The sequence below is a fragment of the Mirounga angustirostris genome, unplaced genomic scaffold, assembly GCF_029215605.1.
Source record: "Mirounga angustirostris isolate CCGP_5_RB_7025 unplaced genomic scaffold, mMirAng1.0.hap1 SCAF_8, whole genome shotgun sequence".
NCBI classification, from domain to species: Eukaryota; Metazoa; Chordata; class Mammalia; order Carnivora; family Phocidae; genus Mirounga; species Mirounga angustirostris.
The window spans coordinates 64,660,955-64,687,381 of NW_026991716.1; the positions used below are offsets into that span (position 1 = coordinate 64,660,955).

The 26,427-nt window shown below is 40.7% G+C and overlaps 1 long non-coding RNA gene across 2 annotated transcripts; it reads right to left on the reverse strand.

Annotated features, from left to right (window-relative positions):
• Positions 1-256: 256 nt before the first annotated feature.
• On the reverse strand, positions 257-20,912 carry LOC135365576 (uncharacterized). Of its 2 annotated transcripts, XR_010413673.1 has the most exons (7): positions 20,834-20,912; positions 20,377-20,691; positions 17,376-17,512; positions 13,563-13,640; positions 3,739-3,860; positions 2,482-2,937; positions 257-680 (listed from the first exon to the last, which is right to left on the reverse strand). It is a non-coding gene; the product is annotated as an uncharacterized LOC135365576 (long non-coding RNA). The 2 variants fall into 2 exon arrangements; XR_010413674.1 differs by lacking the exon at positions 13,563-13,640.
• Positions 20,913-26,427: the final 5,515 nt, after the last annotated feature.

A 26,427-nucleotide genomic window follows, 5' to 3' on the forward strand; every position in this document is an offset into this window, starting at 1 on the left:
ATGTTGGAACTCATTGCCGCACCCCCTCAAGAACGGGATTGGAAGTGGAAGCCTGCCACCATTACAGGATATCTGCATCCGAATTCTTTGAAAGTTAAAGCAACACAAAACTGCCACCAATAGGCAGTGATGGATGCATCTAGATGTGCCTGGCCCACCTAGCTCTTACCAGCACAGCTGACAGAGCTGCTAATAAGGAGACCAGGTGCCTCAGAACCATTAGTTCCTGCTGCAGAGCAGGCAAGAAGGGGGGCAGCCTCGAGGACTGCCTGCTGCAGATGCTGAAGCAACAGCAGGGCAGTTGCCATGTGGTCTGAGTGCAGGTGGAAGGACCGACCCGTCCCACTGGCCTCACATCCTACCACAGGCAGTGTCTCCTTCCTTCCTGAGACCACTTTTGGGAATCAATGAGAACATCGCCACCCCCACTTCCAATCTCACCTCTCCTCAAAGCATCCACAGCTGGTGCTCTGTTGCCTCAGAAGGGTTCTGCTGCTAGGAACAGGGGACAGAACTAACAGGGACGAAAACACTCCTGGAAGTCAAGAGGTGGGCAGTCCACAGGTAAGACAGTGACAGTTCCATGATGTCCTCAGACATGCAGGCTCCCATCATCTTAGTGTTCCACCAGTGAGGCCTCTCTCTGAAGGTACCACATGGCCCAAGATGGCTGTTCTGACCTAAGTTATGACACACAAATTTTAGCCAAAAGGAAAAAAGCAAAGGACCACAAAAAAAGTGGGGAACGGTGGTCACACAGGAATCTTTGTTGTCTTCAGAGGAAGAGTCCCACAAGCTGCTTTTGGATGACTGTGATTATATTTCTTTGGTCAGAACTTAGTCACGTGGCCACATCTAGCTGCAAAGGAGGCTTGACAACGTAGTTTATTCTGGCCACCCAGGTGCCCATCTAAAACTCTGAGGTTTCATTATTATGGAAGAAAGAGAGAAGAGAAGATAGGGAATGAGCAGCAGACTATCACTGATAAATAGCAATGCAGTGGTAAATATCCACCTTCTGTGGACATCTGGGCTGAGCTGAGCTGAGCTGAGCTGGGCTGGGCAGTTGGTAGCTAAAAAGTAAGCTCAGCCAGTCCCTATTCAAGGTGCCAAATAATCCTGGTTACTGACATCAGATTTAATAAGACCTTAATAAGAATTTTGACTCACTCCGTTCAGTCTAGAGAACTAGCTGCCAAGAAGAGAGGAAACTTCGTTGCACTATTGTCTTCAGAAATTCCTTAACCCCTATTAACTTCTGGCCCTTGCACTTAGCATAATTTTGAGGTTGGCTTTACTTGAAAGCAAAACCATCCTGTGAGCTAGACTGCCTATGGAAACAGCAGGTCCCCAGAGAACAAAGGGGCCATGGACTCATCAATGATGACATCATGGCATAGACATGTGTTTTCCCTAGCGAGTCATTTACTCCCCTAAAACTTCATGTCATCTTTCCTATCATGGAGGGCATTGCAAGGATTACATGACATCTTTTTTATAAACAAACATTATGCTGGAACACAAAAAAGGCAAAACAAATGCAGTTTATAAATAGAAAGGGAATATAGGTGGGCGCCTGGGTGGCTCAGTCGGTTAAGCGACTGCCTTCGGCTCAGGTCATGATCCTGGGGTCCCAGGATCGAGTCCCGCATCGGGCTCCCTGCTCAGCAGGGAGTCTGCTTCTCCCTCTGACCCTCCCCCCTCTCGTGCTCTCTCTCCCATTCTCTCTCTCAAATGAATAAATAAAATCTTTTAAAAAAAAAAAAAAAAAAGAAAGGGAATATAGGAAAATGTCCAGGAAAATGTAGGCGTTTTATAAATGACTATGTCTGAACTTCTGTGAAACGATGCTTGTGTTGGAGAGACAGGGGAAGAGTCACAGAAGGATCTCTACACCCCCTCAGGAATTAAGAAGACTCCTAGCATCTCAGATTGATGAGCTGTTTGTCACAATGTAATTTGAGTAGTCTTGGACATGTCACACAACCCCAAACTGAAGGCACATCTCAGTCACATCTAAAACCTCACAATTTTGTTCTCTGGGTCTGAGATGGACTGTGGTAGGAAGAAATTTTATGAAAGTATCACAGACTACTACTCTAAAGCACATAGGATGTTCTAAAGGGGCAGGAAAAGAGATTAAATGGATCTGAGAGAGGGGACCATTGACATGGTAGTTATAGAGCAAAAGTCAAAAGAAGGTTCAACAGAAGAGAATTTAGGGCGGAAAGCAGCTTTTAAAATTGACCAATTAAAAGATACTCCTGGGGGCATCTGGGTGGCTCAGTCGGTTAAGCATCTGCCTTCGGCTCAGGTCATGATCCCTGGGTCCTGCTTGGCAGCAGTCTGCTTCTCCCTCTCCTGCTCCTCAGCCCCTCCTCCGCTGCTTGTGCTCTCTCTCCCTCTCTCTCAAATAAATAAATAAAATCTTTTAAAAATTAAAAAAATAAAAGACACTCATGCAGTATATATTGTACTTACCAGTACGTCTCAGTGCAATGCCCACAGCAATCATTTGAGCAGATGGAGCTACTATTATTTCCTCAGCATCTCAGATGGAGGGGCGAAAAAATCTGACGTTTAAATAAAAAGTTACAGGATTTGCTTAAAGCCGTGTGCCTAGAAAGTGGTGCAGCTGGTTCTCAAACCCCGATCGGCTGCTAGTGCTGGCAGAGGAATACAACGGCCGGCCGGCTCCAGTCTCCTTCCAGCCGGCTTGTTGGCCCTTTGCTGTGTGTGTCCCTCATCCCGGACCTCTGCTCTTCCCGTCTTTGGCTCGTCCCCAGACTCAGACTCTCCGTACCCGGAATGGCCCTCCCACTCGACTCACAGCTAGGGCTTTGGAAACTGGTCCTCATAAATCTTGACGAAGTGATCCTATCAGATCAGCTTCCCGAGGACTTGGAGTTCCAACAAAGTATTGGGGGGACAATGACACTGCAAGGAAGGAATTTCAAATATTGATAATTAAAACAGTGGAGGAATTATTTGGGAGGAATGGGTCTTATTCAATTTCTTTCTACTCTGGCAACCAAAAAAAAGCTAGACCTCAGTACATCCATCCATTTATTTTTACACATTTTTTAAAGCAACTTAGCAATATCTGACAACTAAAGAATCAGAAATCTAGTATACATATGATACTCGTTTTAAAAGCATTTATGAACTACTGGTAGAAGTATAAATTGGCACGATTACTCTGCAAAATGCTAATGTTTTATTATAAAGTTAAACACAGGCTTACCATGCAACCCAGAAATCCCAATCCTATACATTTACCCAAGAGAAATGAAAATATATGCCCATATAAAGATCTACATGTGAATGTTTTTAGCAGTGTTATCCCTATAATAAAACTGGAAACAACTATAACGTCCATCAAGTAGTTAAACATATTTAGACCACACATAAGATGGGTACTGCTTAGACATGGAGAGGAATAAACTGCTGATATGTGTAATGTGGGTGGGTCTCAAACACATTCTGTCCAGTGAAAAAAGTGAAACACAAAGGAATACAGACAGACACACCTTAGAGATGTTGTGGGTTTGGTTCCAGACCACCACAGTCAAGTGAATATTGCAATAAAGGGAGTCAAATGAATTTTTTGGTTTCCCAGCATGTATAAAAGTTATCTTTACACTAAACTGTAGTCTGTTAAGTGTACCATAGTAATATGTCTAAAACAGCAATGTACGTACACTAATTTAAAAATATTATATTGCTAAAAATGCTAACCATCATCTGAGCTTTCAGCAAGTCATAATCCTTTTGCTGGTGGAGGGTCTTGCCTCAGTGTTGACGGCTGCTGACTGATCAGGGTGGTGGCTGCTGAAGGCTGGGGTGACTGTGGCAATTTCCTAAAATAAGACAACAATGAAGGTTTCCACATCAATTGGCTCTTCCTTTCATTTGAACACTTTCAGGCCATTATAAGGTTATTAATTGGCCTAATTTCAATATTGTTGTGTCTCAGGGAGTAGGAAGCCCGAGGAGAGGTAGAGATGGGAAACAGGCAGGACACACCCAATATTTACCAAGTATGTTCGCTGTCCTATATGGGCACAATTTGTAGCACCCCAAAACAAATACAATAGTAACATCAAAGATCATCCACCACAGAGCACCATAACAAATATAATAATAACAGTAAAGTTTGAAATATTACGGGAATTACCAAAATGTGACACAGAGCCCGGACGTGAGCAAATGCTGTGGAAAAATGGTGCCAATAGACTTGTTCAATGCAGGGTTGCCACCAACTTTCAATTTGTAAAAGCACAATATTTGTGAAGTGCAATAAACCAAAGTGCAAGAAAATGTATGCCCACACATGCTACACGTGATTCCATTTTATATGACAGTATAGCACTAGCAAAACTGTGGGGACAGGGCGCCTGGGTGGCTCAATTGGTTAAGCGACTGCCTTCGGCTCAGGTCATGATCCTGGAGTCCCGGGATCGAGTTCCGCATCGGGCTCCCTGCTCGGCAGGGAGTCTGCTTCTCCCTCTGACCCTCCCCCCTCTCATGTGCTCTCTCTCATTCTCTCTCAAATAAATAAATAAAATCTTTAAAAAAAAAAAAAAAAACTGTGGGGACAGAAATTGGAGCAGTGGTTTCCAGGGGCCAGATGAGGTAGGGGATTGACTACGGAGGAGCAAATGGAACTTTTAGAGGGGATGGAAATGTTCTATACCACAGCTGCAGTGTGGTTATAAGACTGTATACATTTGGCAAAGCTCATCAATCTGTACAATTTTAAATGTTAATTTTATTGTATTTTGTAAATGTAATTTACTCAATAAATTTTTTTTTAAAAGATATTATTTGGGGCACCTGGGTGGCTCTGTCAGTTAAGCGGCTGCCCTCAGCTCAGGTCATGATCCTAGGGTCCTGGGATCGAGCCCTGCATCAGGCTCCCTGCTCAGCATGGGAGCTCTCTCTCTCTCTCTCTCTCTGACAAATAAATAAATAAAAATCTTTTAAATAAATAAATAATTTTATTTATTTGACAGAGAGAGAGAGCATGAGCAGTGGAGAGAAGTAGAGGGAGAGGGAGAAGCAGGCTCCTCGCTGAGCAAGGAGCCCAATGAGAGGCTCGATCCCAGGACCCTGGGATCATGACCTGAGCCAAAAACAGATGCTTAACTAAATGAGCCACCCAGGCACCCCACTCCTTGATAAATTTAACTTTAAAAATGTATTAAAGAAAAATGTGTTTGAGATATTTGGAATCTCAGATCTGAGAAAAAAAATTTTTAAAGAAGAATTTATTGTAGATTTGCTATAAGACAGGCACTTTGCTGGTATCTAGGAACACAGAGATGAAAGATAGTGACTTTAAGGAGCTTATAGTCCAGGGGAGAAGAAGAGAGGAGCAAACAGAGCTACAACATTGAGTAATAAGTGCATTGGTAGAGATAGGCTCAGTGGGCTGGAGCACACAATGGGGTACCTAAACCAGGTTTCTAGAAACAATGGACTCCCTAAGGAGAGAGAATGCTTGAGCTTGAGCCAAGGTGCTGTAGGAGTTAGTCAGCCAGATAAGAAAAGGACATCCTTAACTAAGGAAGTATAAAGTACAAAAACAGAGGAAGAGAGATGAAGTTTTTATGGATCAGCTCTAGTCTTGCAAATTTCCAAAATGAATAAGGTAATGAATGAATAGGAGAAAAGTTAGATGCATCAGAAAGTATGTTCCATGGCAGTGAGATTTATTAAAATGTGAGCTGTTATTTTCCCAAGAAAGTAGCAGATGATCTTGAGAATCCAGAGAACCAAGTTCATAAAATAAATGAGACTGTTACATGTTAAAAACAAGCACTCTGCTTTAGCATAGTGACCTATTAATTCTTCAGTGATTCAAGGATCAACACAGACTTTACTGATCTGTTCCATTTCTAATATTTACTATTTTCCTACTTTATGTTCTATCTACTTACTTCAATTCCTTAATGTAGTAGCTTGACTTCAACTTTCCTCTTTGTACATTTTCACCTTTTAAAAAAAAAAGCTAAGCACACAAAAAACTGGCTGGCTGTTGTGCTGTGTCCTTGCAAGAGACATATAGAAATCATTTAGCCTGATGTGTTACTTCATGGGACAAAAGTCCCTTCCCAAAGAGGCAACAAAAAGAGTACAATCTGATGATCCACCTAAAGCATATACATAGTCTCAGAAAGCAGGTTCCTACATGTTACCTCATAATACTTCTGTTTCTGTTCTGTTGGCCAGAACTTAGTCACATGGCCCTACCTAACTGGGAGGGAGGAAGAAACACATAGGCTTTATTCTAGGCACTCACAGGCCAGCTGCTAGAAATGGGAAGAATGGGTAGTGTAGGATAAGCAGGAATCGCTGAATCAAAGATGAGATTTCCCTATCCCTCAAAATACTGGGGCCATAGAGATAATGTGTTTTCTTGTTAAACCAAAACCTCTAGAATAATGGTCAAAATTTGCCTCTGATTTGGAGCTATTTGTTTTTTCATTCCATATAACCCTGGAGCCTCAGAGATGACTTAAAAAGCACTAAGAACAGTGCCTAGCATAGGGGAAGTGCTAGATAAATACTGGCTATCACGCTCATTGCTTCTTTGTCCTGAAGCCACAGACTCTTATAGGTTACAAAAGAGATAATTTAGTCTAATCTCTGCCCCCTCTACCACTCCTGACTCAGATGTTCATTTATCTTGGTAATCTCATGAAACATAAGGAGATGAATTTGGTAGAATAGTGCTGTAGCATTTAATAATATATTTATAAAATGAGAAAAATGTCTTTTGCAGAGTTGTGTCTCCTTTTAACAATATTTTTTACTGCAATGAAGCCAAGAATACTTTATCCAGCTAGGCTGTCATTGAAAATAGGAGTGATAAAAAGCTTCCAGGACAAACAGAAACTAAAAGAATTTGTGATCACCAAACCAGCCCTACAAGAAATATTGAAAGGGGTCCTCTAAGCAAGCAGAGAGCCCAAAAGTAACATAAACCAGAAAGGAACAGAGACAATATACAGTAACAGTCACCTTACAATGGCACTAAATTCGTATCTTTCAATAGTTACCCTGAATGTAAATGGGGTAAATGCCCCAATCCAAAGACACAGAGTATCATGTAGGATAAAAAAGCAAACCCATTGATATGCTGTCTGCAAATGACTCATTTTAGACCCAAAGATACCTCCAGATTGAAAGTGAGGGGGTGGAAAACCATTTATCATGCCAATGGACATCAAAAGAAAGCTGGGGTGGTAATCCTTATATCAGACAAGCTAGATTTTAAACCAAAGACTGTAATAAGAGATGAGGAAGGACACTATATCCTACTTAAAGGGTCTATCCAACGAGAAGATCTAACAATTGTAAATATTTATGCCCCTAGCATGGGAGCAGCCAATTATATAAGCCAATTAATAACAAAATCAAAGAAACACATTGACAATAATATAACAATAGTAGGAAATTTTAACACCCCCTCACTGCAATGGACAGATCATCTAAGCAAAAGATCAACAAGGAAATAAGGGCTTTGAATGACACACTGGACCAGATGGACTTCACTGATATATTCAGAACATTCTATCCCAAAGCAACAAAATATACATTCTTCTTTAGTGCACATGGAACATTCTCCAGAATAGGTCACATCTTGGGTCACAAATCAGGTCTCGGCAAGTACCAAAAGATTGGGATCATTCCCTGCATATTTTCAGACCACAGTGCTTTGAGATTGAAACTCAATCACAAGAGGAAGGTTGGAAAGAACTCAAATACATGGAGGCTAAAGAGCATGCTACTAAAAAATGAATGGGTCAACCAGGAAATTAAAGAAGAATTTTAAAAAATTCATGGAAACAAATGAAAATGAAACACAACCATTCAAAATCTTTGGGATGCAGCAAAGGCAGTCCTAAGAGGGAAGTATATAGCACTACAAGCCTTTCTCAAGAAACAAGAAAGGTCCCAAATACATAACCTAACCCTACACCTAAAGGAGCTGGAGAAAGAACAACAAATAAAGCCTAAACCCAGCAGGAGAAGAGAAATAATAAAGATCAGAGCAGAAATCAATGAAATAGAAACCAAAAGAACATTATAGAACAGATCAACGAAACTAGGAGCTGGTTCTTTGAAAGAATTAATAAAATTGACAAACCCCTGATCAAATTTATCAAAAAGAAAAGAGAAAGGACCTAAATAAATAAAATCATGAATGAAAGAGATCACAACCAACATTGAAGAAATACAAACAATCATAAGAACAGATTATAAGCAACTATATGCCAACAAATTAGACAATCTGGAAGAAATGGATGCATTCCTAGAGACCTATAAACTACCAAAACTAAATCAGGAAGAAAGAGAAAACCTGAACAGACCCATAACCAGCAAGGAAATTGAAGCAGTAAACAAAAATCTCCCAACAAACAAGAGCCCCGGGCCAGATGGCTTCCCAGGGGAATTCTACCAAACATTTAAAGAAGAATTAATACCTATCCTTCTGAAACTGTTCCAAAAAATAGAAATGGAAGGAAAACCTCCAAACTCTTTTTATGAGGCCAGCATTACCTTGATCCCAAAACCAGACAAAGATCCCACCAAAAAGAATTACAGACCAATATCCCTGATGAACATGGATGCAAAAATTCTCACCAACATACTAGCCAATAGGATCCAACAGTACATTAAAAGGGTTATTCACCACGACCAAGTGGGATTTATTCCTGGGCTGCAAGGTTGGTTCAACATCCACAAATCAATCAATATGATACAATACATTAATAAAAGAAAGGACAAGAACCATATGATCCTCTCAATAGATGCAGAAAAAGCATTTGACAAAGTACAGCATCCTTTCTTGATTAAAACTCTTCAGAGGGTAGGGATAGAGGGTACATACCTCAATATCATAAAAGCCATCTATGAAAAACCCACAGCGAATATCATTCTCAATGGGGAAAAACTGAGAGCTTTCCCCCTAAGGGCAGGAACATGACAGGGATGTCCACTATCACCACTGCTATTCAACATAGTATTAGAAGTCCTAGCCACAGCAATCAGACAACAAAAAGAAATAAAAGGCATCCGAATCAGCAAAGAAGAAGCCAAACTCTCAGTTTTTGCAGATGATATGATACTTTATGTGGAAAACCCAAAAGACTGCACCCCAAAACTGCTAGAATTCATACAGGAATTCAGCAAAGTGGCAGGATATAAAATCAAGGTACAGAAATCAGTGGCATTCCTATACACCAACAACAAGACAGAAGTAAGAGAAATTAAGGAGTTGATCCCATTTACAATTGCACCCAAAACCATAAGATACCTAGGAATAAATCTAACCAAAGAGGCAAAGGATCTGTACTCAGAAAACTATAGGATATTCATGAAAGAAATTGAGAAAGAATTGAAAGAATGGAAAAACATTCCATGCTCATGGATTGGAAAAACAAATATTGTTAAAATGTCTATGCTACCTAGAGCAATCTACACATTCAATGCAATCCTTATCAAAATACCATCAACTTTTTTCAAAGAAATGGAACAAATAATCCTAAAATTTGTATGGAACCAGAAAAGACCCGAAATAGCTAGGGGAATTTTGAAAAAGAAAAGCAAAGCTGGTGGCATCCCAATTCTGGACTTCAAGCTCTATTACAAAGCTGTAATCATCAAGACAGTATGGTACTGGCACAAAAACAGACACACAGATCAGTGGAACAGAATAGAGAGCCCAGAAATGGATCCTCAACTCTATGGTCAACTAGTCTTCAACAAAAGAGGAAAGAATATCCAATGGAAAAAAGACAGTCTCTTCATCAAATGGTGCTGGGAAAATTGGACAGCCACATGCAGAAGAATAAAACGGGACTATTTCCTTACACCACACACAAAAATAGACTCAAAATGGATGAAAGACTTCAATGTAAGACAGGAATCCATCAAAATCCTTGAGGAGAACACAGGCAGCAACCTCTTCAACCTTGGCCACAGCAACTTCTTCCTAGACACATTGCCAAAGGCAAGGGAAGCAAGGGCAAAAATGAACTACTGGGACTTCATCAAGATAAAAAGCTTTAGCGTCTGCCTTCAGCTCAGATCATGATCCCAGGGTCCTGGTATCGAGCCCTGTATCGGGATCCTTGCTTGATGAGCCTGCTTCTCCCTCTGCCTGCCGCTCCCCCTGCTTGTGCTCTCTCTCTGTCAAATAAATAAATAAAATCTTAAAAAATAAAATAAAATAAATTTTAAAAAAAGATAAAAAGCTTTAGTTAGTCACCATACAGTACAACATTAGTTTTTGATGTAGTATTTCATGATTCATTGTTTGCATATAACATAACATAATAAAATAAAATTAAAAAAAAAAGATAAAAAGTTTTTGCACAGCAAAGGAAACAGTCAACAAAACCAGAAGACAACCGACAAAATGGGAGAAGATATTTGCAAATGACATATCAGATAAAGGGCTAGTATCCAACATCTATAAAGAACTTATCAAACTCAACACCCAGAGAACAACTAATCCAATCAAGAAATGGGCAGAAGACATGGACAGACATTTCTGCAAAGAAGACATCTAAATGGCCAACAGACACATGAAAAAGTGCTCAACATCACTTGGCATCAGGGAAATCCAAATCAAAACCTCAATGAGATACCATCTCACACCAGTCAGAATGGATAAAATTAACAAGTCAGAAAACGACAGATGTTGGCGAGGATGCGGAAAAAGGGGAATCCTCCTACACTGTTGGTGGGAATGCAAGCTGGTGCAGCCACTCTGGAAAACAGTATGGAATTTCTTCAAAAAGTTGAAAATAGAGCTACCCTATGACCCAGCAATTGCACTACTGGGTATTTACCCCAAAGATACAAATGTAGGGATCTGAAGGATGCACCCCAATGTTTATAGTAGCAATGTCCACAATAGCCAAACTATGGGAAGAGCCTAGATGTCCATTGACAAATGACTGGATAAAGAAGATGTGATATATATATAATGAAATATTACGCACCATCAAAAAAATGAAATCTTGCCATTTGTAACAACATGGATGGAACTAAAGGTTATTACACTATGCAAAATAAGTCAATCAGAGAAAGACAATTATCATATGATCTGACCGATATGTGGAATTTAAGAAACAAGGCAGAGTATCATAGGGGAAGAGAGGAAAAAATGAAACAAGATGAAACCAGATAGGGAGACAAACCATAAGAGAGTCAATCTCAGGAAACAAACTGAGGGTTGCTGGAGTGGTGGGGGGTGGGAGGGATGGGGTGGCTGGGTGATGGACACTGGGGAGGGTATGTGTTGTGGTGGGTGTTGTGTGTTGTGTAAGAGTGATGAATCACAGACCTGAACCCCTGAAACAAATAATACATTATATGTTAATAATAAATAAGTGAATAATAAATAATAAAACTAAATATATATATATATATATATTTTTTTTTTTTACCGTATTAAATTTCATCTCTGTAGGCCTTCCTTAAAGCTTCCACAGCAGGTGGCTCGTCAAATATGCCTAGTTGGTCCTGCTTCTATTAAGTGCAACTGTGTGAATTCTTTCCTCACTTGGGAAGAGCAAAATTTGTGTTCCTGTAGATGATAGTGGCAAATTTTTTCTAATAAAAGGTTCCACACATATATGCTTATTTTTTAACTATTGATTATTGACTTATTAGAAGCAGGCACCTTTTCTAACAAATCGACTACATTCTTGTTAACAAAATTGAACAAAATTACAGTTGCCGTTTCCAGTTTTTATTCCATAGCCATTGAGGACCTTTCCTAAATTTACATATCAACATATCAAAGAGAATTGGCTTTCTTTTTATAAGTCAGGCTTTTATTTCCAAGAATGTCACTGAAAACTGAGCAAGAAAATACTAAAAATGTTCAGCTCCCTGTGTATCTTTTTTTGTGTGAGCCACAGTTCAAGAAATACCATTTTGTTGTATATGCTAGTGCTATATTTTGGTAGATAAAATATTTCCTGATGGCCAGTTTTGCAAGACAGGCCTGAGAAAACCTAGATAAGATTGTTGAGCTATTATTTTTATTTTATTAGAAAGCATCCCGGGTAATTTCCATAGCATCAAAATGACCTGGGAGGAAAAAGAGTAATAACTACGTATTTCCATTAATTGCAGTATAATAACAAATAAATACTAGTGAGGACATCTCCATTAGATTTTCTTTTTTTAGAAAATCAAATAGAAAACAGCACTGCGATTTACTTAGGGACAAACTGTTTTGAGAACTGAATTTATAATTAGGCCAAAAGACTAATCACATGAAGTATTATACAAAGGAAACAAATTTGCCTCCAAACAACCTTACATAAAGGAGTTAGTCCAACAGATCTTGAATCATATTCTTCAGGAAACTAATTCATCTTTTGGGAACTCTGAACAAAAATAAAATCAAGTGTTTCCTTATCTACTAATAAATGTAAAATATTAACAAGCTCTAACATCATTGTCTCATAGCCATCCACTGCGTCAAACCAAGGAGTCAAATTTTATTCCCTGTCTTCTCCTTCACAAACACCTCATTATCACAAGTAGCTCCAAGTCCCTTATTCTTTCTGAGGTTGGATTGAGACCTGTGAGCAAACTTGACAGCCTGATGATGTAATGTCACCTTCAAACCAGAATCCGTAAACATTTATTTAACATACAGTGCAGGTGGGATGAAGCTGATTACCTATTCATAAAAATTGTATGCCCCTTCCAGAAAAGTGGCATTGGATATAATTCTGTATTTTGACTTATTGGCAAATGTCTCTTAACTTGCAGTTTTTTCATCCCTTCCCTTATGAGTGATGAAATGAAGGGACGAAAAACTGTACTTTACATCACCATAAGTCAATGGGCAGATGTCTGTCACATTGGTTCGCTAGGACTTCCATAACAAAATACCACAGACTGGGCGGCTTAAATAACAGAAATTCATTTTCTCATTGTTCTAGAGGCTGGAAGTCCAAGATCAAAGTATCAACGGGCTTGATTTCTCCTGAGGCCTCTCTTCTTGGCTGCAGACAGCTGCCTTCTCCCTGTGTGTTCACACGTCTGTCCGTCCATCCGTCCGCTTTCCCCAGTACCGGGTGTGGCTGCTCCCTCTGCATCCTAATCTCTTCTTATAAGGACATCAGGCGTAGTGGGTTAGGACTCAGCCTGACAATCCTGCTTTAACTTAATTACCTCTTTAAGGCCCTATTTCCAAAATAAGGTCACATTCTGAGATACTAGGAGGCTTTTAACAGATGAATTTGGGGAAGATGTAATTCAGCCCATAAGAGCTGACCATTCTAGAATGTTAAAATCAAACAGGGAAGGACTTTACTTCAACCCCTGACAGCCTTTGATTACAAAATCCTAAAATGTAACTATCTTCCATGGCATTTCATATTTCACTTTGGGATTCCAAATCATTTTCTACACAAGAATATTTGCAGAAACAGAAGGAACAAAAACAGATCCGTTTCCTAACTTACTTCTACTTGCTGAAGTAGGCTTAGTATCCTGAGGGGGGGGGGACAGTAAAATAGTACCTGTTTTTATCAAATGCAAGTTCTATCTTCAGCTTCCCTTTGTGACTTTTGAAACCAGGAAACCTCTTGGAAGATGCACTAAAGGATTTAAAATTTAGAATTTTTTTTAAAAATCATGCATTCCTTGGAAGCCACATCATATCAAATATACATTGTGTCAAACCACAAATAATAGGATACCTTCCTATCAAAAGGGCAATTATTATCCAACATGAAGCCCAGTGACCAGAAATTCCAGGTTGGTGAGTTCAGCACCAAAATGAAGATGGAACTGGGGGGTTCTTGTTTCCCCCCCTCCCCACCCCCAGGCTTGGGGCCTGGAAGGTAAGCCTTCATCCTCTTGAATCTCTTTTTATCAAGGAAGAAAGCTTTGCCCAGAAGGGTAGCAGAATATGCCACCCCAAAATATAACTGTAGGAGTTCAGGACATGCCACCCCCAAATATGCCACCTTGGTACATTGTCTTGAGCTGTAGGCACTTGGAAAATAGCAAATGCGGGGAGAGACTTTCTCTGAACTCCCCTTTTCGACTTAAAGACACATGGTCCAAAAGGAACTCAATTGTCATAAATCTCCTCCTTGGGAGTTTCAACAACCAGGGAAGATTGATAAAATTGGACACCACACCCAGACAGACTTTGTCACAAACTATCATACCTCCCATCTACTCTTCGAAGTGCCCATTCGTCTTTCCTAAAAATGATTTCCTCTCCCCTAAGAGGCTTACATTCCTCCTCTTTCCCTATTAAAATGGTATTTAAGCCTGAATCCTAAGGCACCTCAGGGAGTTACTCATTTTTCCCTAGGTAGCTTCCATGTGCACAGGAGATACACATGGTAATCAACTTCTATTTGTTTTCCTCTGTTGTTTACTCCAGGGGTCTCAGCCAAGAACTTAGAAGGGTGGAAGGAAATTATTTTTCCTCCCCTTTAGTCCCAACCTCCCCTAAGCCATCCCTGGTACAGAGATGTGGAATTTACTCCATTGCTTTTCACACAAATACACAACAGAGATGGGCTCGAGCCCGAGCGAAGTGCTTTTTAACTAATTTTGCTCACAAGAGCAACACCCACTTCAGCAGGCAAGGGATTTATTTGCATTTCACCAGAATTTTTGAGAGAACTTGAGTTTATCAGCATTGTTCTATTTTAATGCCTTGCTTCAATTACCTACTGCTGCATTAAGAGTTACCCCCAAACATGTTAAAAATAGTATTAATTTATTTACTGATCCTGGGCTGAGTGGACCCAGCTAAGCAGTTCTCATTCCGTTCTCTGTGCAGGTGTGGTCAGGCAGTGGGGGCTTAGGATCATCCTAAAGGCTTCTTCACACCTATCTGGCATCTGGGCCAAAGCCACTCAAACAGCTACAGGCTAGAACAGCTGGGGCTCCTCCCCACATCATGGTCTCAGGTGGACATTTTACTTGGCTATGCAGGCTCCATAAGCGAGCATCCCAAGAGAAACTATCAGAAGCTGCCTGGCCTTTTCTAATTTAGCTTTGGAAGTCACACACTATCGCTTCAGCCACATTAATTCATCAAGGCAGCCGTAAGACCACCCAGGTTCAAGGGGAGGAAATAGAGACTCCACATCTTGAAAGGAGAAGTCTCAAAGAATTGGTGGACATATTTTATTTAATTTTATTTTTTAAATTTTATTATGTTATGTTAGTCACCATACAATACATCATTGGTTTTTGATGTGGTGATCCACGATCCATTGTTTTCATATAACACCCAGTGCTCCATGCAGTACGTGCCCTCCTTAATACCCATCACCGGGCTAACCAATCCCCCCTCCGCCCTCCCCTCTAAAACCCTGTTTGTTTCTCAGAGTCCATAGTCTCTCATGGTTCATCTCCCCCTCCAATGCCCCGCCCCCATTTTCCCTTCCTTCTCCTAATGTCCTCCATGCTGTTCCTCATGTTCCACAAATAAGTGAAACCATATGATAATTGACTTTCTCTGCTTGCCTTATTTCACTTAGCATAATCTCCTCCAGTCCCATCCATGTTGATGTAAAAGTTGGGTATTCATCCTTTCTGATGGCTGAGTAATATTCCATTGTATATATGGACCACATCTTCTTTATCCATTCATCTGTTGAAGGGCATCTCAGCTCTTTCCACAGTTTGGCTATTGCGGACATTGCTGCTATGAACATTGGGGTGCCTATGGCCCTTCTTTTCACTACATCTGTGTCTTTGGGGTAAATACCCAGTAGTGCAATTGCTGGGTCATAGGGTAGCTCTATTTTTAAATTTTTGAGGAATCTCCACACTGTTTTCCAAAGTGGCTGTACCAACTTGCATTCCCACCAACAGTGTAAGAGGGTTCCCCCCCTTTCTCCACAACCTCTCCAACATTTGTTGTTTCTTTCCCTGGGTGGACATATTTTAAATACTACCACACACCCCTTAAAGACTAGCCCTCTTGTCATCTACTCAGCTGGACCATCCTTAGTTTACCTCTGAGTCTACAGAACCTGCTTTCCATGGTCATCTACACCTCCAGGCCCTCATCTCTCATCACTCTCCTTGTGGAGAATTCCCACTTTCACTTCACATACCTCCTTTCCCAGGATGGATATAGAGAGAGAGGTCATGGTCTTTGTGAAGAGGGATCAGGATTTCTCATTAACCCCCAGTTATTTTGATAAAACCGAAATCAACCCAGCTAAGACAAAGATTCTCATAACCAGTGTTTCAAACTAGTAAATTTTAGGCCTTATTTCCTCTCATGCTTTTTGGTCTCCCAAGAAGAAACAAAATGCAGAGATAGCCAACTAGCAGTGGGGAAGGTTCCCCTACACCAGCTAGGCCCAAGACTACCGGCTGTCCAATGGACATAAGCAGAGAAACAAAAAGCAGGTGGGCCAGTGCAGAATGCCTGCCTGTCGTCCTACCCCTCTGAAGGTGGACTGCTTGTATTTTGTCCCCCTAGGCAGAAAGGATGAGCATCTGGAATCTTAGCTCTTTCTCCCTTGAAGGTCTCTCTGTTCAGTATCAATCAAGCTGACCAACCTTCCCTTGAATACAAAATTGCAGTGAGAGCCTGGAGTAATGAGTATTCCTCAAAAACAATTTCACCAAGAAAAATGAAATGAAATTTCCAGTGATAGCTTAGCCACTTTAGGAAGAAAAAGAACCTTATATAATTCATGCATATTGGTAAGAGGAAAGGAAAGGAATTCAGGGATGCTCAATCTAGGACAGCGAGTCCACTGAGTGGAAATAAATTACTCAAGACGCCAAATATCTTTGATTCAGTCTTAATTTATATTAAAGTTATCTTGTTTGTTCATTTGTTTGTTTTGTTTTGTTTTAAGCAGGAAACATTGAGGGAAATGTTAGGAAGCTGTTTCTGGGAGCACATTTGAGAATGCAAACCACAAGATTTACAATAGGCTTTGTTTGAATAAAATAGAACTGAACATATATACATACCGGTTACCATAAAATATAAGTAAAGTTTTTACTTATTCTGTATTTTGTCATCACATTCTGTATTTTGTCATCAGCGTAACTCTGTGACTAAGATAAGGAAAGAGCTTCCATATAATCTTCAAAAATTTATCTTACTAGTTTTTAGGACTCCTACTTGTAACCTTTATGTTATAAATATTTGTTCTTTGAAACTGCACTTGTTAAAGTGTTCGCAGAGAGTTACAAACTCTGTTTGCCAAGGAAGGTTGATTTTATCCACCAACCTTGAGCAACTGGTCCAATGATTTTTTACCTTGTTCAGCAGTCAAACAAAAACACTACGAACAGTTTCTTAAAATTAGGAACATTGCCAAAAGCGTTCTTACCTGCAAAAAGTGTATTATACAAAATAACTCCAACAGGCCAACTTGAAAACACAGTGTAGAATTTTGATTTGTCACAACCTTGGCATGGAGTCCTGCCTCTTTGAGTTTCTGACATTCCACCCGATAGATGGCAAACTCTGAAAAAGGAGCACATTTGGAGGATATTTGGAAGCTCAATCTCGAAAGAAAAAACTGTGTATGAATACCTCAGAAACATGATAGAAAACTGAAAAAAGATAATATAGGGAGTGAAATTGTGAAATATGTCACAATCGTATTTTTTGTGGGTGACAGCGTAAAATTTACATCAATATTAAAACTGAAAACAAAAGAAATCCGTGGCTCATGGAGGTTCCTAACATCACCCTGGCATCCCCACTTCCAACCCCAAGCACTGTAGTTACAATGAAGTTCAAGTTTATGGGTGTTAGGAATATTCGATAAAACAACTAACCTAGTGTCTTCACAGATGGACAAAAGAAAAAGGGGTGGAGGACCACTGTTATGGCTTATACAAGCCTTAGGACTAACAGATATAGCATATGGTCTTTGATAAGAGCCTGACTTGAAAAAAAAAAAAACATATAAAGAACATTTGAGGTCAGTTGAAGCAATTGAATATAGTCAGTATATAAGGAAATAACTGTTCATTCATTAGGAGTGATAATGGTACCATGTGATATAGGATTACATGCTGAGGTATTTTGGACTGAAACTTCATATAGTCTACAAATTAAAATGGTTTAGTGAAAAAACACATAGATGAAGTATATGTAGCAAGATAACAACTGAGGATAGAAGTGTTGAGTACACTTTTTTCTAATTTTCTTTATGTCTGAAAAATTTCAAAATAAAAGTTTTTTAAAGTTTTTTAAAACATGGATATTATTCTTATCCCATTTTTTTAGTTCTTAAAATAAGAAGGAAAGGCATGTTAAAGTTGGCTTAAGAAGATGGGACCTGTTAAGTTTAAAAGAGAACTAGCAAATCCAGCTGGAGTGCCCTTCTCCAGTTGTTAAGGCCCTCACCATTGAAACGAAACAAGTCTAGAAATCTCGAAGCACCCTTAGATTTCTTTGGTGGACAGTACTATGCCAACTGCGTTTGCCTCGTGAATGTCAGCCTAAAAGGCAAAGTGTAGTTACCCCAGCAGCCAACCAAATCCACCAGGGGTCGAAAGTGTTGGACTCTCAACACGGATGGAGCTAGAGGGTGTTATGTTCAGTGAAATAAGTTGTTCAAAGACAAATACCATATGATTTTACTCATATGTGGAATTTAAGAAACAAAACAAATGAATAAAAGGGGTAAAAAAAGAGAGAGGCAAACCAAGAAACAGACTCTGAACTATAGAGAACAAACTGATGGTCACCAGAGGGGAGGTGGGTGAAATAGGGGATGGGGATGATCAAAGAGTACACTTATCATGATGAGCACTGAGTAATGTATAGAATTATTGAGGCATATATTGTACACCTGAAACTAATAGAACACTGTATGCTAACTACACTAGAATTAAAATTAAATAAATAAATAATAGGGGAAAAAATCTATCTAAATAAATAAATAAGTGCTGTACTCTCTTTATTGGTATCAGTGGTTCTGTCTCCAAAACTAAATGTAACAATTGGTCAGAATAAGCCTCTGTGTCATGATGTAGCAATAATAACAATGAGTAACACTATCAATAGTAATAATAATGCCTAACATTTCTCAGGCACTCGGTGAAAGGCATGAAAGATTGGTTTGGACATTACAGATGATGCTCCAATATTATGATAGATAAGGCACACTGAGACACACTGAGCTATGTGGTCATTATGAATAGTCTTTCCTTAAGCCAGGTGTTCAACACAAAGTATTAAGTCTTTCTTGGCATCTCAAGGGGCAAACTCTCAAGGGTAAGCACTATTAGCTAACTGTATAGAGGTTACACGGGCAGCTGGGACAGCCCCCTTTCCTCCTTACACCCTTTTCTTCCCTAACTCCTGTATGTCTTGTCTTCATCCTTCTGCCTTCCAGAAGAACTTGCTCCACCCCAAGCTGGCAGAGGCCGCCTATATGCTCCCTAAGTCCAGCCCTTATTATGCAATCCTTTGAGCCACTCCACACAGTTCAGGACCAACATGTTCATAACATGTTCAGGAACAGAAGGGGTTAACACAGGCTGAAGAAAGGAGTGGGGTGCCTTCAGTCCAGCCTCACCATCCAAACACAAAATCCAATGAGTCTCTGATGGGGCGCCTGGGTGGCTCAGTCGTTAAGTGTCTGCCTTCAGCTCAGGTCATGATCCCAGGGTCCTGGATCGAGCCCCACATCGGGCTCCCTGCTCCGAGGGAAGCCTGCTTCTCCCTCTCCCACACCCCCTGCTTGTGTTCCCTCTCTCACTGTGTCTCTCTCTGTCAAATAAATAAAATCTTAAAAAAAAAAAAAAAAAAAAAAAGAGTCCCTGAGGGCTGTGGCTTCTTGTAGACTCCTGGAGTCACTCAGTTGAGCTCCCAGGGTTATTATGAGGATCCAATGACCTAAAGTAAGCAGGTGGCAGCACCCTGCAAAGCAATAAGCATGGCTGTGTTAGTTGTGAAATAGCTCAATGCTGGGTTCGTTATGTCTTCCTTATTTAATACCTTCAACTCTACATTAAAACTTCAAAATCGTGTTTTTATAAAAAAAAATTTTTCGGGCGCCTGGGTGGCTCAGTTGGTTGGGCGACTGCCTTCGGCTCAGGTCATGATCCCGTGGTCCTCGGATCGAGTCCCGCATCGGGCTCCCGGCTCGGCAGGGAGTCTGCTTCTCCCTCTGACCCTCTCCTCTCTCATGCTGTTTCTCTCTCGCTCGCTCTCTAATAAATAAATAAAATCTTAAAAAAAAAAAAAATTTTTTTTTCAACTGTTAAGAACTCAGCATGTACTGAGAGGGTGCTCATAAAAGATTCACTTATTCAACAAATATTATGTAATAAACTTATGAAGCCTAAGACAGTCATCTTCAAGGAACTTACAAGTGAATGGAGAAAATAATGGGTGCAGTGGCACCTGGGTGGCTCAGTCAGTTGAGCGACCCACTCTTCGTTTCAGGTCAGGCTGTAACCTCCGGGGCGTGAGATACAGCCCGGCCTCCGGCTCCTGCAGCGCGGAGTCCGCTAAGACTCTCTTCCCGGTGCCGGGTGCCCGGTTAAGCGGCTGCCTTCAGCTCGGGTCTCGATCTCCGGGCGGTGGGACGGAGCCCCGCCTCCAGCTCCTTACGCAGCCGGGAGTCGGCTTCTCCCTCTGCCTCTGCCCCTCTCCTTGCTCGCGCTCTCTCTGTTTTTCTCGCTCTAGAATAAATAAATAAAATCTTAAAAAAAGAAAAAAAACCTCTCTTCCCTCTGCCCCTCCCCCCTGCGCACACAAGCATGCTCTCTCTCCCTCAAGTAAATAAATAAATCTTAAAAAAAAAAGAATGAATGCAAAACATACTTGCTCTAACATGTACGCGTAGGCAATGGCATCGGAGTGCAGAAAAGCAGATGACTTCTGACTGGCAAGAGGATGATATTTTAAATTTAGGTTTCCTGAAATGCTACTTCATTCTATAGAGATAGGATGAATGGGGTTTTCCTTTTTCTTCCTATCCAATACTGCCCCCTAGTGGTGCCAAGGCCCCTCTGCAGCGCCTCTCAACTCTCCCCACCCCCACAGGGGTACAGAAAGGGAAATGGAAACATTGCATCAAGGAATTGCTATGGAATCTGAGTTGACTTGTGGACACTACTTTTACGTTGAGTCATTTCAAACGAAGCCTTCATTTCCCTTGTTTTTCCTTCCCAGGAAAACTGTGTCCTTCCATAAAAGTGTAATGTACTCTCGGTCCTAGAATTTTATCACATGGTGCCCTGGGAAAAGACAATGACCCCCAATGAAGGACATAAAAGGGAAAAGTAGAGACCTTCCACTGCCTTCATGGAAGGGCCTACTCCTGTTCCCAGGCTGCAGCTGAGAGCAGCCTCCTTGTAGACACTGCTAAGGGGAAGAGGAAGCTCACAGTTCCTGGAGTTTGAATCTAATTGAAACATGAGCCCAAGAACGTTGAAATCTTTTTTTTTTTTTTTAAGATTTTATTTATTTTTATTTGAGAGAGAGAGAATGAGAGAGAGGGAGTACATGAGAGGAGGGAAGAACGTTGAAATCTTGATACAGGTCTCAAAAGCCCAAAAATACTGTCACGTCAAAAGTGGAGCTGTTTTCTGTTTCGCAAGCGGTGACAGCTTAGGTACTCTTTGGAAGCAGGCTAGACTTGTTCTGGGATGACCCCCATGATAGGCCTAGTGACTATTCAAGGAAAAGCTGAGGCTCTAGAATCATGTGAAAGATTGTCAATGCAGCAGGCAGAATTATAGCTTTGAATACTTTCTGTTCATCCACGAAACAAAAATGTCAATTTTTGCTTTCTAAATATGGGTTGGGACATTGTGTGTCTAAAAATGGGTGCTTCTTTTTATGGCACTTGAGCGTTTTATTGGAGAGGTGCTAACAGAAGCCGAAAGCTGGAACAGCCATCCTCACCAGAAACTTTGCAAGACTTGGCGTCCAGAATCACTGCCTCAAGGCCTCACTGAGGTTCTGTGGCTCACAGTATAACCCAGGGAGAGCAGGAGTTTTGTTTCATGAATGTTCTCCCCAGGACTTAGAACCTTGTTGGGTTCATAATTGGCATTTCAATGTTATTCGAATGAATACATGAAGGCAAAATGCTCCCCATTTCCCCATGCAAACCCAGTTCTGCCCTGGGACACAGGGAACGGTAGGTTTGGGAACAGAAGACAGAACCCTGGGCAGAGCAGTGCCTGGCTGAGCTGATTTCTCATGCGTGGTATTGGTGAAGTAGTCAGACAAGAGGAGCAAAAGGGAAGAATATGGAAAATCATGCTCCTGGTCATACGTGAGGGGCTGATGTCTCACAAAAATGAACTAGGACACCTTGAGAAATAGCAGTGCTTCCGTGTGAACAGGGGGGAGCTCAGAATTTTGGTTACTTGGATACTATTGTAAATGTGACCTCCACGGGCTCCCAAGCTGGTGTGACCTTCAGCATAAGTAGGCACAACACAGCATTGGCCACTTCAGGCCCCTGAGCAGCTCTTTTCTGGTCTATGATTCCCATATTTTAAAATCTGAGTGTGTAGAGATCAGGTTTCATTTCTGAAGGAAGATGCTGCAACTGTAAATTATAATTTCTGGCCCCAGATCATCTCCACCATCAGCTTTCCCTTTTCATCTGATTATTTTTTTTTTAAGATTTTATTTATTTATTTGACAGAGAGAGACACAGCGAGAGAGGGAACACAAGCAGGGGGAGTGGGAGAGGGAGAAGCAGGCTCCCCGCAGAGCAGGGAGCCCGATGCAGGACTTGATCCCAGGACCCTGGGATCATGACCTGAGCTGAAGGCAGTCGCTTAACCAACTGAGCCACCCAGGCGCCCTTTTCATCTGATTATTGAAGGTAGAAATCTAAGAATAATGTTGCTGGCCCTCTTTACAAATTCACCCACTCTTCTCTTACTTCTGCTGTCTTCATGGTGGTTATTCTCACACAAAACATGACTTGTAAGACTTTAGGTTATTGTTAATATCCTTACTAACACCTCCTGCCACCCTTTACTTACTCTCACCCAACAGGACAATTCACTTCCTTTAGTATTTTCAAATTTTGCTTAGTCTACTATAATATCCTCCTCATTAGCCATTCTGTCTCCACTCTGGTCTATCTTCAATGCTATGGCCTAAACCTTCTGAATTTCTCCAATCATATCTCCTCCTGCCCTCAGGAGAGCCTCCTCAAAAAAAAAAAAAAAAAAAAAAAAAAAATCAAGAAATGCGGCAGTGGATTTTTGGGTGCCACAATATCTTAAGTTTCAGATCCATACGTAGCAGAATTTCTTTTTTCCTGCCACAAAAAACCTTGAGCAGAATATTCTGCATTTCTAGAATTAACTTGTTTTTCTCATACCAAGATGTTTTTCATCTTTCTGTTACTCTTGAAAAAAAAATCATACTCTTTTAAGTATGCTTACCTCCTTCTCACCCTTAGTTGAACACACTAGGTGCATGAAGTATCAAATCTATAATTCTATATGTTTTTAATACTGTATGTTTAATCCATGAGAAACTCTTCAGAGTATTAACTCCTTAAACTGAAGCTATTGACTGGCAAGGGGTGAGCCCTAAAACAAATAAGGTCAATTATGATAACTTTCAGTTGATGCATCCTGGACTAGTCAGAGTCCTTTCTTGAAATTTTTTAATATGGGACCAGAAATACACCCCCCCTTTTTTTTTTTCAGGTGTGTTTCTCAAAATTTGTACGTTGAAGCCCTAACCCTCAACGTGACTATTTGAAGATAGGGTCCTTGTGGAGGTCACTAAAATTAAACGAGATCATAAGAGCTGGGCCCTGACCCAATGGGACTGATGTCCTTACAAGAGGAAGGCCACCAGAGCTCACTCGCTTTCTCTCTCCACGCCACACAGAGGAAAGGCCCTGGGAGGAAGCCGTGAGAAGGGGACCATCTACGAGCCAGGAAGAGCGCTCTCACCAGGAACTGACGTGGCCAGCACGTTGACCTGGGACTCCTAGCCTCGAGAATTGTGAGAAAATAAATGCCTGTTGTTTAAGCCACCCAGTCTGTGGTATTTTGCTGCGGCAGCCTGAGCAGACCAACACAGGTGGTGAAGCTGCAAAGACGCATTGACAGAGGACACATTTCTGCCATGATGAAGACGAGAATGAGAATGAGCTGAGACAAGAGACAGAGTCCTACAAGCACTCCTGTGCTCCAGTTATTTATACATAGAACAAAGATTAGAACATTAGCAGAAGCATTTTTCTTTATTCTTTTATGTGCTTACTGAATATGAATTGGTTTTATACTAAAACATGTTTTCTGAAATGGTAATATATTGTACTTATTACAATATATTGTATATATGTATTCTATACATATCCATCTTTTTTCTTTCTCAGCATGCTTAATAATCATCTATAATAAAAAAGAATTCTACCAGTAAAAAGCTTGATTTGGAAAACAATGATCACAAATGTATTATTGAAGTTGGGCTGTGGCCACTTTGAGAAATGAAGCTAGGGTATCTTTTAAGACTTGAGAAATAAACTGACATTAAAATTGCTTCTTGAGAAATGTATCACTTTGTTTCATTTTGTTTGTTTTCACATCTCTCAATCCTTTGAAGGGATTCTGTTAGTTGTTCTTTGTAGACATCTTTATTGATAAATACAGACAGAGGTAAACCAAAAAGAGACTCCTAGCTTCTCATCTGTGACAGGAATTTCTGGTCTATTTTTTCTTAGTATGTTCCAACTAAAGTGGAAAGAACCTTTTTTAAAAATCATTCTGGGGGTGCCTGGGTGACACAGTCAGTTAAGCATCTAACTCAGTTTCTGCTCAGGTCATGATCTCAGGGCTCATGAGATCGAGCCCTGCGTCAGGCTCCATGCCCAGCTGTTGTCCAATGTTGTCCTGAGTATTTTTCTTTCTTCTTTCCTCATCTAGGAAGTAACATGATACATAGCAGATAAAGAACCGGTTTTGGAATAAGACAGATCTAGATTTAAAGTCTAGTTCATATGCAATTGCTATGTGTTTGTTCTGTCGCTAACTGTACTTCCTCAGTTTCTAATTCTTGCTAATAATAGTAACAACAACTGGCTGGGTTGAATGCCCACATGTTGGTTTATCTTGAAACTTCTTGTTACATCCGTACTATGGCTATCAGATTGTGTTGTGTAATATTATGAAAACAGAAAAGATCAATCTAGGGACTGTATGTAGGGACACGGCCATTTGTTGTGTTAGTCACTGGGGAAGCGATCACAATGGCTGCTTTCTCCAGTTTCCTATGTTCCAACAACATTGGTCTTCTTTTTGTAATTCAAACATGCAAAGTCATTTCCTTTTCCCTGGATTGCTTTTCTCCTGACATTTATCACAGCTGGCTCCTTTTTTTCTGGTCTCGGTTCAACTGAGGCCTTTTCTAGCTTCCACTCCATCATTTTTCCTAAGAGATCACACTGTTGATTCCTTTATGGCAGTTTCCACTACAGACCATTATCATGCTTACGAATGTATTTAGTTGTCTATCTCCATTGACTAAAACAAAGTAGGCTTTCAATAAGCAATGGTTGGATGGTTGGATAGATGGATGGAGAGATGGATGGCTGATAGATGGGTGGATGGATGAGGAAGGATGGGGTCTGATAAAGATCCTCCTCTATTCGTACTCCGACCACTCTTGATTACCTCTATGACGAACACCTGCTCATTGCCTCCAACATTTCCCAACTGGGTTGTTGCAGTGGGCTTCTTAATGGGTCTGCCTGCTTCTACCCTGGGTCCCCTATGGCCTACTTCAACACCGCAGTCAAGCTAATACCCTTAAAAACATGTAAGTCAGTCTTCTGTAAAAACAAAACAAACAAAAACCTGCAATGACTTCCCATATCCCTCAGAGTAAAAGCCAAAGTCCTTACAACAGCCTCAAATCCCCACTTAGTGCGGCCCCTCCTTACCTCTCTGACTTCTCTTTACGCTTCAGTGAGAATTGCTATTACCTTCCTGTTCCCTGAACATGCCAGGCACTTCAAAGGCATTTGCTTAGACTGTTCCCTCTTCCTATAATGCTTTCCCCCCATATATCTGAGTGACTAACTCCCTCACCTTCTAGTCTTTATTTAAATATGACCTTTCCATTGAAGTCTATCCTCACACCTTATTTACTACCAGGACCAGTCACCCCACCCGCATGCCGGCTCTCCCTGTTGGTCTTTTTTGTCCATAGAACTTGCTGCCTTCTAATATATTGTGCAATTTATTTTTATATTGTATTAACCATCTTCCCCGCCATCTCTCACTCTGATGCAAACTCTGTTTACCCACGAGTCCCAGGCACATACAACAGTGTCTGGCACGTGGTAGGCACTCAGTATCTGTTAACCTGAATTATTAGTCTTGATGTGTAAATAGAAGAATCCTGGGTAGTGGATTACAAGATGTTTC